Below are 14,798 nucleotides of genomic sequence, written 5' to 3'. Positions count from 1 at the left end.
AATATCTATTTGGTTTCAGTAGGCTTTTCTATTTTCGTTAATATGGACTAATTATCAGTTAATGACCTCGTGCACTGAATCATTGGACAACTATCGCGATTTGGCAATATAAAATTGTAAATCCGAATAACTCAAGATGCCTAAAGTGAAAAAGCAGGTTTGCTTTGGTCGATCAATCCAAAATAAACTGAATTGGAACCGCTAAATCCTAAAACAATTCCTGTTTATTCTGATCACTGTATGATATTGCATAACTGTCTCTGATACTCACAATTCGATACTGTAGGTCTGTTTTGGTCAACCAATCCGAAATAAAATGAATTGCAGTTGCTAAATCCGAAAACCGAGTCAAAGTATAAATTTTGAAATCTTTAACCTTTGTGCAATATTTTGCAAAAGAAAATGTGTCGTTGAAATTTTGATGTATTACCGGTTGAGCTTGGAGAACCAAGGCAAGATTTGCTTGTCTTATTAAAATAAACGGCCTATATAGTAAGACACTATAAATCCAAATTTTAATATCGGCTCTGAATTGGTTTTAGATTCTAAGGCAAGTTGCCTGGCCCCACGTTGGGCGCCATAAATGTGTAGAGTACCAGAGTTTAAATATATATATATGTAAACAGATATATAGGCCCTCGGTATCAGCAGATGACCATGACTGACTTAAGGACGGCGTACAAATAGGGTTGGTCGTGTGCACTCTTGCTAGGCTCGGGTCTAGCTCGCCGGATGGTCGGGGTTCTTCCTCGCCTAATTGTACTATCGTACTCCACTACATTTAATTAGTGCACTTTACGGGAACTATAAGTGATTATATAAAACAAAGGAAACTGAAATACTGATAGCGCCGACACGCCAAAAAAAAAGCCCTACTGAACCATTTCTATTTAGAGAGAACCTAGGTGTTGATTGTCCCTCTCTTCTGTACCCTCCCTACCATGACATTGCGTTCGAGTTCTTGCATTGTCCCTTGATCAATCCTTTACTAAGGTTTACCACATTTTATAAGATCCTGGCACGGATACTCGACAGGCCATTTTTATGATTTTAAAGATTCATTTCAATCCAAAAAGATTCATATTTTAATATAATGTGAGACTTCAATTTCAATATTCATTACGTTGCAGTTGTAGAAACACAACAATTGACTTAGCTTCTAATTTGTGGGTAATATTTCCTTAATCCTAATTATCATATAAGTTTAGTTATAAATTCATTATTTTAAAGCATGAAAACCATTAGGGTATAGATATATATATATATATAAACGAGAGAATAAGAATCGAAATCGTAAACAAAAGCTAGATCAGACTGGGGTGCATTATACACACTGAGCAGACGGGTTTGAATCATTATACACTGTATGCATATCTACACTTTCAAGTTAATAGGCTCTTTTGACCAAACTACTTTTTGCTGTACATAATTACTCACTCCGGCGTTATTGTCTTACGCTGATCGTTGGGCCCAATGATGTCGTAGATGTTGACCGCAGCTGTTTAAAATATGGAAATCATAAATATATAATGCATACAATACAATTACGCTACAAACACCGTCGCATAGTCATCAGTCAGTTGTTTTGGTTTTCATAATACAGACAGAAATTTAATTGTTATGCTCTATCGCGAAAATTGAACCAAAAGGTAGCAAACGAAGACAATTTAGTGTGCATATGCACATATGTATGTAGGTATGTACGCGCGTAACATCAAAGAGGGGTGTTAATAAAGTTTCAGTTACATTACGTTAAACTGCTGATGTTTATGCGTTGGAACTTGATAATGAATTAAATGTAAATTGGACAAAACTCGATCCTGTGCTGCTGCTTTGTAGACTGTTGACCGCCTGAAGTTGGTTAGAGGTCAACAGGTGCGATGTATATGGTTCCGGGCCGTACTGACGAATCTTCCGCCAAGCTTGTATTTAGTTATTTATGTCTGAGCAGCACTAAATATTCTTGGCGATTAAGGCTGATCTGTTCCACTTGGATCTTTGGAGATTCCGACTTGGTGGCAATATAAGGTCCAGAAAAGATGAATTATGGATGGAGTTGGAGAAACCTCGACAAATGTTCGCCTAAGCCAGCTCCCAGGGTAGTCTTCTCGAGACTATACCGCGATGGGGCAGCTTAGGTACACCTCCCTGCAACATAGGTTATGTCAGCACGTGCACGGCACTAATATGAAAACGTACCTCTTTTCCCAAATATATCTGCACTAAATTCTTGTCATTCACTGACCACTGAACTGTACGGCACTTGTAACTATATGCTTCCAGCATATATTTGTGGAAATATATATATTTTCCGGATAGCACTATATATATGTGTGTGCAATATGTATGTTGCTCGCACTCGGAAATTATCACGTCTTTACAGATCGATCAACTTTCTTATATTGTTCAAAGCAGTAATAGACGATGGACTGAGTAGCCAGTGCAGCAGAGCTTTTGAGCTTTTTACTAACTGTGCAATCGTATGATCCAGAACATTCGCAGCAGCATACAACGATCGTCTAATGCACAGCATAGCTTAACTGTGCAATCGTACGATTGCCGTCTATGCTTCCCACTGTCCGTCGCTTGTATGTGTTCGTGGGCGTTCGGACTTAAGAGCGGCTAAGGCTTTGATCCAACCTTAAGAGCGGCTAAAGCTTGATCGTTCGAAATATCACTAGGGGGTCTCACGAGACGAAAGAAGATAACCAATTCCCTATATTTTGTGCTGGCTACTACAAAATCGAGGCCAGCTACTTGAAAAATTTTCGTATTTTTACATTCCTTACATTTCGCGGCCAGTGACAAATGACAAAGTAATGTGAATTGTGAAAGAAAATAAAAATGATCTGTGGTCGCGCCATCATCCAACCGTGAGTAAAGTATCACTTTTTCTGAAAATTGTTTCGTTCGTTTTAGAACGCCAAAATTTCAAATTTAATCGAAACAATAGCAATGCACGTCTAACAAGTAGAATAAGTTACAGAAAAATTCGACTCTATATTCTCCCTATTATATATGAGCTGATCGCATTGGTTTATTTAACACATTAAGGGTCAATGCGTACTTAAATACCCATGAAAATTGTAAGACTTTGAGAATTTTAGCGCCGAATTGGTGAAAGCTACATATTACAGAAATATTTTCTTTTTTTTTTTAGTAAAGAGGAATAATGGAGAAATTTCAAACAGCATAATGTTTTGGTGATTACCAAACAATTTTTACCTGGGATAATTTATGTTTTTGGTGGTTCACTTGATTTTGTACCATGTCAAAGTTATCTCACGAAGCAACGTTTTTTATATTGGTAATGGCAATGACGGCGAGAATGAAGTCTTGTAATAAACGAGAACTAAAATTAGGAATGCATAAATCAGGAGATAGTGTTTATCCAATAGTATTAAAAACTGTCATCCTATAGCGGGCGAAAGAAATGCTTTCAATTTCTATCACCTTAAGTCGAATATCTTACCGATCAAAGAAACCGTTCATCTGCAACTGTTTTACCGCTTAGACAAGTATCATTCACTTCCCCAACTGCATCCACTGCCATTCCATTCTTTTCCTTTAATGAACCCGCAAAAATGAACAACTTTTCTTCTCTTGTCTGTAAACTTTCGTAAAGCCAATGGTTAAATAAAACTTCGGTTTTTCGGTATTGAAATATTTTTTCTAAAGGAAAAGGACTTTTTCCATTCAATGCGAGCAAGAAAAGTCGACAAAAATTAAGTACTTTGTTGGCTAATTACAAGTTGATGGCACAAAAAAGGCGGCTCCTTGGTTAATTTTCATCGACTATATGCAGAGTATAAAATATTTAAAGTGCACTGCGGCCACGCTAGAAAATTGATTAAACTTTGCTCCGCTAAGCGGGGTAAAGGTTGAGTCGGGGAACTTTTTTGTATGGTAGTGGGGTCTGGGGTATGGCTGTGCAAAAGGTATAAAGCAAAGCCAAAAAGGTGAGGCCAACTAATAAAGTTTGTGGTAAAAGTAGCTTAGGCTAGGCCCACGCCCACCCATCGAAGCATTTTCCCAGAGGCTGCATAATTTGCACATTTGTTGTGTGTGTGTGTGTGTGGGAGGATGGGGTATGATTGGGCCAGTTTGGTTCGCGGATGCTCTTACCTTGTTCATGGTTAAAGTTTTAAGACATTACTTAACTGTTATGTACACCTCAAGCGAACACACACCTTCACACAAATCACTTGGGCACGAAAGTGAAACTCGAAACTGGAAACTTTTCCACCTCCTCCCCGTCCCCCTCGCCTGCACCAAGTACGCTTCTTCTTCATCAGCATCTTGCTTTATTCACTCAACGCAGAAGAGCGCAGCGCAGAGCAGCGCAACTCTGCACAAACGTCGACGTCTTCACCGTCATCATGGGCTGCCTTTTGCAACAAACTGCAAATATGTTGCACACTTTTATGCGAGTGGCAAGTTGCTTTGGCCCAGCAAGGTGGTGGTGCACAAACTCGTAATACGGCATCTGATAACTATGAAAGGAAACTGTTCAGTACACCCGCACATAACCGGATGTACCTTCCTGTAGATCACGATAAAGAGAAGTAGTAGATCTAAAGTATTTCGGGTATCTGGTAAAAATATAAAAAGAAAGGGATTCAGCAATGGTTAGAAAGCCAGTTGGATATTCACTAAAATCTATGTTTTCTCAGAATGCCATCCCCAGAAACTAAATAGAATACTAACAGAATACATGTGTAGTATTATTGTAGATCTTCAAAAAAGTATCATGTTTTCATTAATTTTGCATTATATTTATTAATAATATACACTTGATCTAATGCATATGTCGGTGGCTGAGAGACTGGGGGCTCTTCTTCTTCTTGCATTTCGTTTTAGCCTCGTGCGCAGTGAGTCGCGGTGTTGTCTCTCCATGAGCTAACTGCCGAGCACATTCTTGTCTCTGCCTCTCTCAGCTCTCGCATTGCTCGACACAGCATTGCCAGATTCACTTGCTCTCCTTCCGCAATTCCTTTTTGATTTCGCTCTCTCAAATACAACAACACCGCGCCACACTGGGCCGAGACGACTCTCTCTCGCTCTCCAGCCTCGCTCTCAGCAAAACACGAATTGAAAGCATAACAGACACAACTCTACAGCGTATTCTTTCTTTAGTGTCACCGTTTCTTAATGCTATACATCTCTTTCTCCTTCTTTCTCATGCATCTCCGACACATTCATATAAACAACCCAATTTCAACAAGTGGTTTTAATCAACCCATCCACTCATAAATTGTGATCACATTTGAATAAAATATAAAGGAACATAGTTTTCGACACATTTGCTTAAATTTTGTTCCAAGTTTGTCATATTTGTCCCATTTTCCGCAAAGTCACACATATTTGATGCTCTCATGCATCCACTTATTGTCTTTTTATTTTCCATACAGGGTGGACAAATACATACGCAGGTTCTAAGGCAACAAAAACCATTCTCAACAAAAGGACGTACAACAAAAAATTGATGATGTTAAAATTGCTGGTGAGAAATTGCGCAATGTCATCATCATCATCGAAAGCGACATCCACATCCCTGTCGATGTCATCAAGATCAAAGAGCTGACTATTTCAGTGTCAAGCACGCATATCACCCACCATCTTCTCCGTCCACCCATCCGCGGACCCACAGCAATGACAATGGAATTTGATATTGTCAATACTCAAAAACTAAGAAAATATGAAATGGTTTTGTGGTAAACGTATTCAATTTCTATTTTCTTATATTTTCTATTCTCGACACTTCATTTATCTTGTGAGTCGTTCAATTTTGTATTGTATTGGGAAACGAGTTTGTTGTTGCCATAAATTTGTCAAATTTCAATCAATTGGAAAGATCGAACAAATTCATCACAACGGTTGACACACTTGCCGATTTTTCGCCAAAGGCTGGTGTTGTTATTCAATGTACCCATACTGACTATGTATCGAATATCTAGAGTTGCGGTCGCAGCAGCAACTCACAACGTCCCCTCTTTTTTTATTTTGGTTTGTTGGCTCATTTTTGTTTAAATTGACAATGTTTTGCCTATGGTCATATTCCAACAGGTTTAAGTAAAACTAATTAGAGGGTTGGTGAGACAAGATTGAGACATTATGGGAAAAGCAGGTCTTTCATCCTTAATTATATTTAAAAGCAGTCGGTGCATACATACTTTTCATCAAGATTTAGGTGTCCTATGCACTAACTTTGGGGCACTGAAAAACCATATCCTTTTTTTTTACTTCTCTTGTAATTTTATCTATTTTTCGCCAAGTCGATTGCAAACAACAGCTAATACTAATTTTTTTGTTATATCATAGAAATATACTTAGAATAAATTCGTTTTTAAATCACACTTTTATAACGCTCTTTTTGTATTTTTGATCCAGCGGAGGAACAAATTAAATTAAGTAGGAAAACAACGTTTTAGAACCAAATAATTCATGAATTTCCAACAAGTTAGTTTGTCTCTTGTAAACTAATACCAAATTGAATATAATTCAGACTTTTTTTAAATTAGTAATGAATTAATATTATGTGGTACCAATCTTATTATTAAACGAGACTCAGGATCGTATAAAGGAGATGGGATGTATGGCAAGGACACCTGCCAAAAAGTCACTTCTAGTTGAATTAAGAAAGCTAGCTTAAATTGGCGTACAACAAAATAAAATTGGGTTGAATCTGAGTGGTCACGAATCATATTCTCGGTTGAGTCCAAATTTAATCTCATTGGATGGTTCCCGCACAGTTCGCCGCAGAAGAGGGGAATACTTACTATTCCGAAAATTTTTGCATTGCCACCATAAGGCATTCGCCTTTTATTATAATATGGGGATGCATATCTTAATATAAAACTGAATCATTAATAATGAGTAAAGGTACAGTAAGTAAAAAAAAAGTATGAAGAAATTATCCTTAGTCCTTAATCCGATAGAGAATGATATGACTGCCAAAAAAGGAAAATGGAAGCCAAAAACTATGGTTGAATTGGGGAAAATTCTATTTTTTCAAGAATAGGGTCAAATATACCACCAGATATTAATTATTTTATAATTTGAAACAAAAATTCTGAAATAATGGTTAAAAGAAAACAAAATAACCATTGGGGAAATTTAGTTTTTGTTGAATAAATCGTTTTTATAACTTTACTCAATTTTTTTCCTTTGTTTGGTCAAATTACTAAAATGAACATGGAAAAAGTGTGACATGGAAAAAAATGGTATTTTAATTATATGAATATGATATCAAAAAATGTATTATGTTCTTTTGATGATAAATTCAGGAAAAAATGAAATAATTTGACGAATTGAAAAACATTTGTGGAAACGCCAGACTCCAAACACGACAAATTTTTGGCGAAATCTTATTGGCTGGAACAGGAATGGGCTCGGATTCTGCCCAAATTGAATGGCACTTGGATTCCAATGGTCACTGAAAATCTTTATTGTTCCGATCCTGTTCCATTTAGGCATTCCTCCAGCACAAGCTGCAATTATACACCCTAAAATTACAATATTCCCTCAACCATGCCTTAATTTTTCGCATGACTTTGTGAAGTCCATCAATCCCATATATGTCTTACTTAGAGTCACCAATAAAAAGCACAATAAAAAAATCAGGATTTGGACTCCTACCAACATCCTCAATAGCGGCCCAGTTATCGACACAGTTATCGACAAAAAGTCCAGCAATAGCGGCATCTAACTCACACAAATTCAAGACCCACTAACACATACGAACATTTAATATATTATATATATAAATATTATTTATACATATACTTTAGGCAAATCCACAAGTCGATACTGGCCATTCCAGCCAATTCGCCCTAGTTATAGTAGCCAGCTGCAGAACGCCTACTTGGTAAGGCTTAGTTCCTAATAGCTCACCTGTATGTCCGCTGGTTTGTTTGGGGTGTGCATCTTTGTATGTACTTAATTAGATTTCTACTATACGATATTTCATATATCCTAAGGCAGAAGTCACACGCAAAATTCATTGCGAAATCGCTACGCACTACAGTAAAATTCAAAAAATTTTTTTTTGCCTAACCTATCGGCTATCGAACCTGACATATGGTAGCTCCAGTTTTAAGGATTATTGCAATTTTCCATGTGCTCTTTCGAAGTGGAAGTCATTTTTTCAAGTAAATGTGTTTTCTATATTATCTGAGGTATGTACTATCGAATAGTAAGTGAAATGGTTCGGGTGTAGCCAACATTTTGCTATTTACTCATAACTTGTGATAATATGCGAACATATCATATCTATGGTAAGCTGGCGACCTTAGCTAACTACTGGCAAAGAAATTAAATTGATTGGGTCGAGTATAAAAGCTTTGTTAAAAATGTAGTAAACTGGTTATTTTAAGCCAATAAAAAAAATTCTGTTTATGTTTTGACAAATTTGAAAAATAATCTTAAAACGGGAAAAATATGAGATAAAGGAAAATACAGCGACAAAAAAAAAAAACAATAAAAGATAGCACTTTATTCTTCATCCTCCTCACAATGATTATATTGCCATTTGATTCAGTTGGCGGCAATCAGTTCGCATGGAAAAAATTTCAAACAAAGTCGACGTAAGAGGCTTCTTTGCTCTCCTCTTTCCCTAATAATTTGTAGATTCCAGTTTGCAAGGTATTACAACATAGATGTAGATTTAGAAAAGAATTATAATCTTGTCCTGCACTCAATGTCGTTTACTCGACTTTCGTGGAGTGAAAATATATGAAGTTATTTTAGTTAGTTTCGCTTATTAAGAATTTTTTTAAAACATTTTTTGCTTAAAAAACATATTTATTTTTCTTTCATCTTTTTGTAAAAACCGATTTATTTTATATTAAATAGCTTAGGAGCTATGGATTTTTATTGGGAATTCCTGCACATAATATATAATATCTTAGTCTTAATTCTTAGTCTTAGGCTTAATATAAGCGCAGAAAAGGCTCGCTCCGCACAAAGTTTGTTTGCGACATATTCGGTTTGTGAAAACATGAGGCAAAATTTTCATGACTGTATTTAAATACCTAATGGTCCAAAATGGGTTAATCGTTCTCTGTCCCTGATCGAAAAATTAGCGTAAGTAGCCGTCACAAGACACATATCCCAGCTGTTAGTCGAAGCACTGAGACATTATTCGTGACAAATTTATGTTTTAAAACACGCAGCCAGCCAGCAAAATTGTATCTGAAAAGTGTAAAAGAAAGCCAAGCTGACTAACATATTGAAACTGATATGCAAGCGAAAAAAACAATATCGATGTCTGAGCCACAGCTTCTTATATCTGTTTATACGAATTCAATATCAAAGTTACCAGAATATGTAGCTGTTAGACCGTAAATATATGCAATACTTGACCCTGCGCAGAGGAGAACATCTATCTGAAGTGGCAATCAATTCCGACATTTGATAAATTATCAACTGATTGAGATAGGAGGACACGCGCTCCCTTTTCCCATGATCATTTCAGCAAATATTATTTTTCCACCAATAATTCCACCATCATATTCTTTGCCATTTCGGATTGCGCATGGCATTTTTTTTTTTCGAATATTTTAGCCGCAATTTGAATAATTTGTCAAAGGCATTTTGTTGTCATTCTTTATGCTCTATTAATTATGTGTTACATACACACAAGCACGGTTCATGCCTCCTAAATCGGGTTCCGCCTACAGACAGGATCTGAATTATTTATGCTCGCTTTATCGGGTAATCTGTTGGCGAATGTTAATTGCTAAAATGTTCAGACTACATTTTTTCGATTTTTATTCTGTTACTGCAAATGTTTTAATGGTATTTAATATAATTTCTTACTTTTGTAGCTTTGTGCCCGACTGTTTATAATAATTTTATGTGTTTTCTGTCAATTGTTTTCTATTTTTCCATGTTAATTTTGGTTTTTTCCTCTCCACTTTGACAGTTCATGTGTAAAAAGAGGGCGGGCATATGCTTTTATGAATAAGCCCATGCATTATAAAGATTTCCTATATCAAATGTGCGGGCAATTGAAATTATTAAATATGCCACCAGGCCGATTACAGAAACCCCCTTATTCATAACTTTTGTGCATTTCGCAGTGCAGAAAAAATTTGCTAAAAATATACATACAAAAAATGAGCGCTTAATTTATTTGTTTATCTATGAGAGGAAATCAGACAATATGGGAACGGGTATTCATGGCAAATTAAATTGTCGTTGCACAGCTGAAAAACTCTGCGAAGTTTTAATAAAGTATGGCCAAGATGGTTGGCGATAAGAGACTTAATTAATCACTTGCTGGAGTTGTCGAAAGGTTATCTGAACTTTATTTAAAAAAGATATCCTTTTGTTTAATTTTTCACTAAAAAAAAAAACAAAACCACTCACATGCTTTCGAAAGTGAATACTAAAAATTAACAAGATTTGCTTAAGGCATCTCTTAATTCTTATGCAGCAATTCAGAGCAACAACTCCAGAGCTATAATAAAACACGGATATATTGTAATGTCCAAGAAGGGATGACTTGTAAACAAACCTGTCGTTGGATTGACCATCTTTATATTGAAGTGATAGCCATCCTCTCCACGACACGATATAACCGAAGAATCTCGTACACGCGTTGCAATTGTCCACCATCTCGAGGCACCTGAGAAGAATATCGCGACATTTCACATTCTCGTCAACAAATACCAGTGGGATTTCATTGATAGTTGGATCATTGAATTGTCTTCCATGGCCTCCAGCGGGTCTTTTGTCTGCTCTGGTCATCAGAATGCATTGTATCCAAAGCGGCTTTAAACAATTTTACAATCGTTCTATCATCTCACGTTCAGTGCACAGCACTTATCTAGTTCAATTGCCTTATCACCAACGAAAAAGATCTGAAGGAATATATGATCTTTGTTAAGTGGTGTAACAAAGCGCCCGCTCGGTGGTGAATTTGGTGCCGTTACCTTATACATAGCTTTAATTTTGTGTATTCGCCATGAAATGTTTTCATTGGATTGTATTTCCATAGAGAAACGAATACAATGGCTCTGTCGGATGAGTCAAAGTTTTCAATTTCACCTTGGCACCAGCGCAGCTTATGCCAATGAACCGATATTTGATGAAGATGAAGATATTTGTAGGCGTTTGCGGAATCGCATTCGAAAGCGGCACAATTCAAGTCTACATTTACGAAAATATGCAAGATGGGCATGTCTTCTTTCGTTTTCTTCTGCAAATTCCTCTTGAGTTAGATTTAAACGGACACTATTGAATTTTTTTTAATCATGGTTTTCGGTTTGATGTTTCACAAGTCGAGTGTCGCACTTAATATTCCAGAGTGTCAAACAATCATGAATCTGGCAGCTAGGTTTCGTTCGGGCACTGACTATTTGACTGATCACAAATTTCAATGTCTTTACCAATAAAAGGCGAGGTTTTACAGCCCCTCAAACTCTCACATCTGCAAAAATACTGACGCCCACAATCCTTGTGTGTCCTTGGACTACAAAAATCAACGAAATCTCGCAGATGCAGGCTGGCATAGGCATGCAGGCGAGCAGTAAGGCAGCCAAATTTGTATCAAAAAGTTGTTAAACCTTCATAAAACGAATCTGGAGAGGGAGCTCCTCTGGCGGCAGGAAATGAAAAGAATGAAAAGGAATTTGTAACTTTGTGTTGTGGCCACCAAGGGTCTATAGGTGGGCGGTGGTGTGTGAGGGCATGGGCCAGGGAGCGAACATAATTATGCAAACTAATTAAAATACTCATACGATGCGTTCATCTGGCGCTACTGTTGCTGCCAGCCCCAGCCCAGCGATGCCCTGTGCGGCCTCGCCCTCGCTCTCACACTCTGCCCCTTCCAGTGCCTGCCTTGCCTTGCCTGTTCCTTGGCGCCCATTTTTAATTAACAGTAAGCGTCCCAGCCATAAGAGCGGCGGAATAAAGAACAAACATGGAGGGCTAGAGAAACAGCCAGGGATGGATAGGGATGCATAGGGAGGGAAGGATCCGTCGCGGCCTGGCTGAGGACGGGCAGAGGCTGAGTGCGCTGGCTGAGGGTGAGGGAAAACAAAAATGAAAGACACTCACTTCCGCTTGACATGATGTGGAATGTTCTGCACATGCATTTGACTCTACTCAATGGCAGTCTGTCAGTGTTCATGTGTGTGTGTGTTGGTGTGTTGATGTGTGCAGTGCATAAATACAAAGGGAAACCGCAAAAACACAAATATAGTTTCGTACTTTTGAGCGCCTACAAACAAAATGTCAGCCACGATAGCTGAAAAAAACACACGAAAGAAACGCCTGCTGGAATACGAGTACGTATACTCGTAGAGACAGCAGTGCTAGAGTGTGGCAGTGGCAGGCATGTCAGTGTAAATATATTATTTACACCTGACAAAATCACCGAACCGTCTGGCAAAAGTCAGTTAACAACTTCATTTAGTCTGCGACTAATGGTCCTACTCCGTACTGAAGATCTCAGATCTAATTGAGTTACAATTTAATCCCATAGTAAAATGTGTCAGAGAATCTTAGAAATTTTCTTGCAGTGCATCATTGGCATGATTTCCCTCAAGCTCTCGCTCTCCCTGAAAAGCCTCAAAAAGCTAGCAACACGTTGCCTCTAATGATATGACTAACGTTGACAGCATCATTCACACACTCCAATGTGCGTGTCCCTATGTGTGGTATGGCGGTGGTATGGTGGTGGGAGTGGGAGCGTGCGCTCTGCTCTGTTTGGGGAATAAATTGTTAATTATTATTTGAAAAGAGTTACAGCAGCGCTGCCCATAATGATGACGCTGACGAGGCTGACGATGATGCTGATGAGGCCTCCAGCTGGATGAGAGGGCGTGGGGCTTTGTCAGAGCCAACATATAGGATGGAGCATCCAACATCCAGCATCTAGCATCCTGCATGGCAGGTTTTCGTGGTTGGTTTGGTTTGCAGTTTTAGTTTCGAGTTTGGGGCCTGGCCTGGGTTCTGGTTCTGATTCTGAACGGGCAGCTCCCCAGGCTCGGTTTGGCATGGTCGCCTGCGCTCGGCTCAGGACTCTTGCATGCACATTTGAATCTGCATTTTGCTGTTTTTGGATGGGGCTCTAAATTAACATTCCCCCATATCCCTACCGCCTACCCCTTATCACTCCACCCACTTCGGGCGTGTATTTGTGTGTGCTTGTGTGTGTGTATTAATGTGGCCCCAATTCTTATGCGTGTGCTCATTTCGAATGCGCATTACAACAGCAGCAAGAACATCTGCGGCAGCAACAAGCGACAGTATTTTTTTCCCGCTGCCGTTCGCCATGTCAATTGAAATGCAGCCAAGAGTCGAGTCGAGCTGGGGCCTCCGCAGCAAGCGCCATAGCTACCCCTTTCTCTTCCCTTCCCCTTCCCTTACCACTATCCCATCTATAGCCACAACCGGGGCGTAAATTAAAAAGTGAAACATGACATGCATGGCGTATGTGTAATATTTTTATTTCACTTGGCTTCTAATTAGGCAAGTCAGCTGTCAGTTTGTTAACTATCTCTTCCCTGCCTGCACCGTTCCTCTGCTCCTGCGCGGCATTTGCATTTGGCTTTTAACTAATTTGCTGCCAGAAGATGGAGCAGATTCCTTCTCTGATTAATGCGCACTGTGCATTTGGGCCAAGCAATGACAATGATCAACACGGCTGCGGCTCCGGCTCCGGCTCTGGCTCTAGCTGCTGCCTCGGAATGTGGCACGACAAATGGCAAATATGAACAGGCGCGTGGGACATGAGTAATGTCCGCTGAATGAGGTTAGTCAATGTGGTGCATGTCATCAGCAATGTGGGCCATGGTTTGACTAAGTTCTGTCCTTTTTCATATTTTGCAAAGAACGACAGCACTGCGTCTTTGAGTATAATTTCTTTGGCTGCTTTTTGCTATCAATTATGACTGGAAGAATGGATCAACCTGAAGGTTGCGCTATTAACAGACTTCGGTACACTAGAAAATTTTAGAACAATTGACGTTTGATTTACCCAATAAATGTTTTTTAATATATATTTCTGTTGACCTCCACTTTCTCAAAGACTGCAAACGTTTAACTAAACTGAAAATGTTCCCAAGCAAAAATCGATCTCAATTCAATTTGTTTGATTGGTATGCCGAGGCTTTGATCAAACGAACTAAATGCCAGCCACGTAACCTCACACAGATACACACGCACACACAATCAAATAAAATAGTCGAGAAATAATTGCGCGAGTCGTTTGCTCCCCCGAAAACGGGTGAAAAACCATCGCGTATGCGCTTCCTACCTGTTTCACATGCGAAATTAGCTTAAAATTGTTACCGCTAATGTGCAAAACAGTCCCTACCTTAGAGCACCGACTCTCAGAACCGAGCAGACAGCCAGCCAACGCATTAATGCCTTTTGATCTACATCCAATGGTGGGGGTCAGGACGAAACTTTTCAAAGCGTACGTGTCTGAAGGCGCTTTAAATTTCAACGTAGCCCGGTCACCGCCAGCGCCACGGATGCCCCGGGTTTTACTGTCTCTTTTATATCCTTCAGCAAGGTTCGTAGGTTTCAATTTGAGGCAACGCTTACAACAAGTGAATTTGAGCCGGCTAAATCGGGAAAGGATCTCACAGCCAACATAGGAACAAACAGCACAAAAAGAAAAGATACAAAATCAATCGAAGGAGTTCTTTCGCCAGCAGTTGCTTAGCTTCTTCAAACACTCTGTACTGTCCATATTTACATTTCGTGCAATTCAAGAAACCAAGTCCTTCTTGAACCCAAAGAATTTGGGACAGTTCATTTGTTTATATTAATTACTACACTTT

The 14,798-nt window shown here is 38.8% G+C and overlaps 1 long non-coding RNA gene across 1 annotated transcript; it reads right to left on the bottom strand.

Annotated features, from left to right (window-relative positions):
- Positions 1–10,308: 10,308 nt before the first annotated feature.
- On the bottom strand, positions 10,309–12,202 carry LOC117188993. Its single transcript, XR_004473047.1, has 4 exons — positions 12,064–12,202; positions 10,938–11,602; positions 10,520–10,865; positions 10,309–10,462 (listed from the first exon to the last, which is right to left on the bottom strand). It is a non-coding gene; the product is annotated as an uncharacterized LOC117188993 (long non-coding RNA).
- Positions 12,203–14,798: the final 2,596 nt, after the last annotated feature.

This window comes from Drosophila miranda, chromosome 4, assembly GCF_003369915.1.
Source record: "Drosophila miranda strain MSH22 chromosome 4, D.miranda_PacBio2.1, whole genome shotgun sequence".
In the NCBI taxonomy this organism is placed as follows: domain Eukaryota; kingdom Metazoa; phylum Arthropoda; class Insecta; order Diptera; family Drosophilidae; genus Drosophila; species Drosophila miranda.
This window is presented reverse-complemented; position numbering and strand designations above follow the sequence as displayed.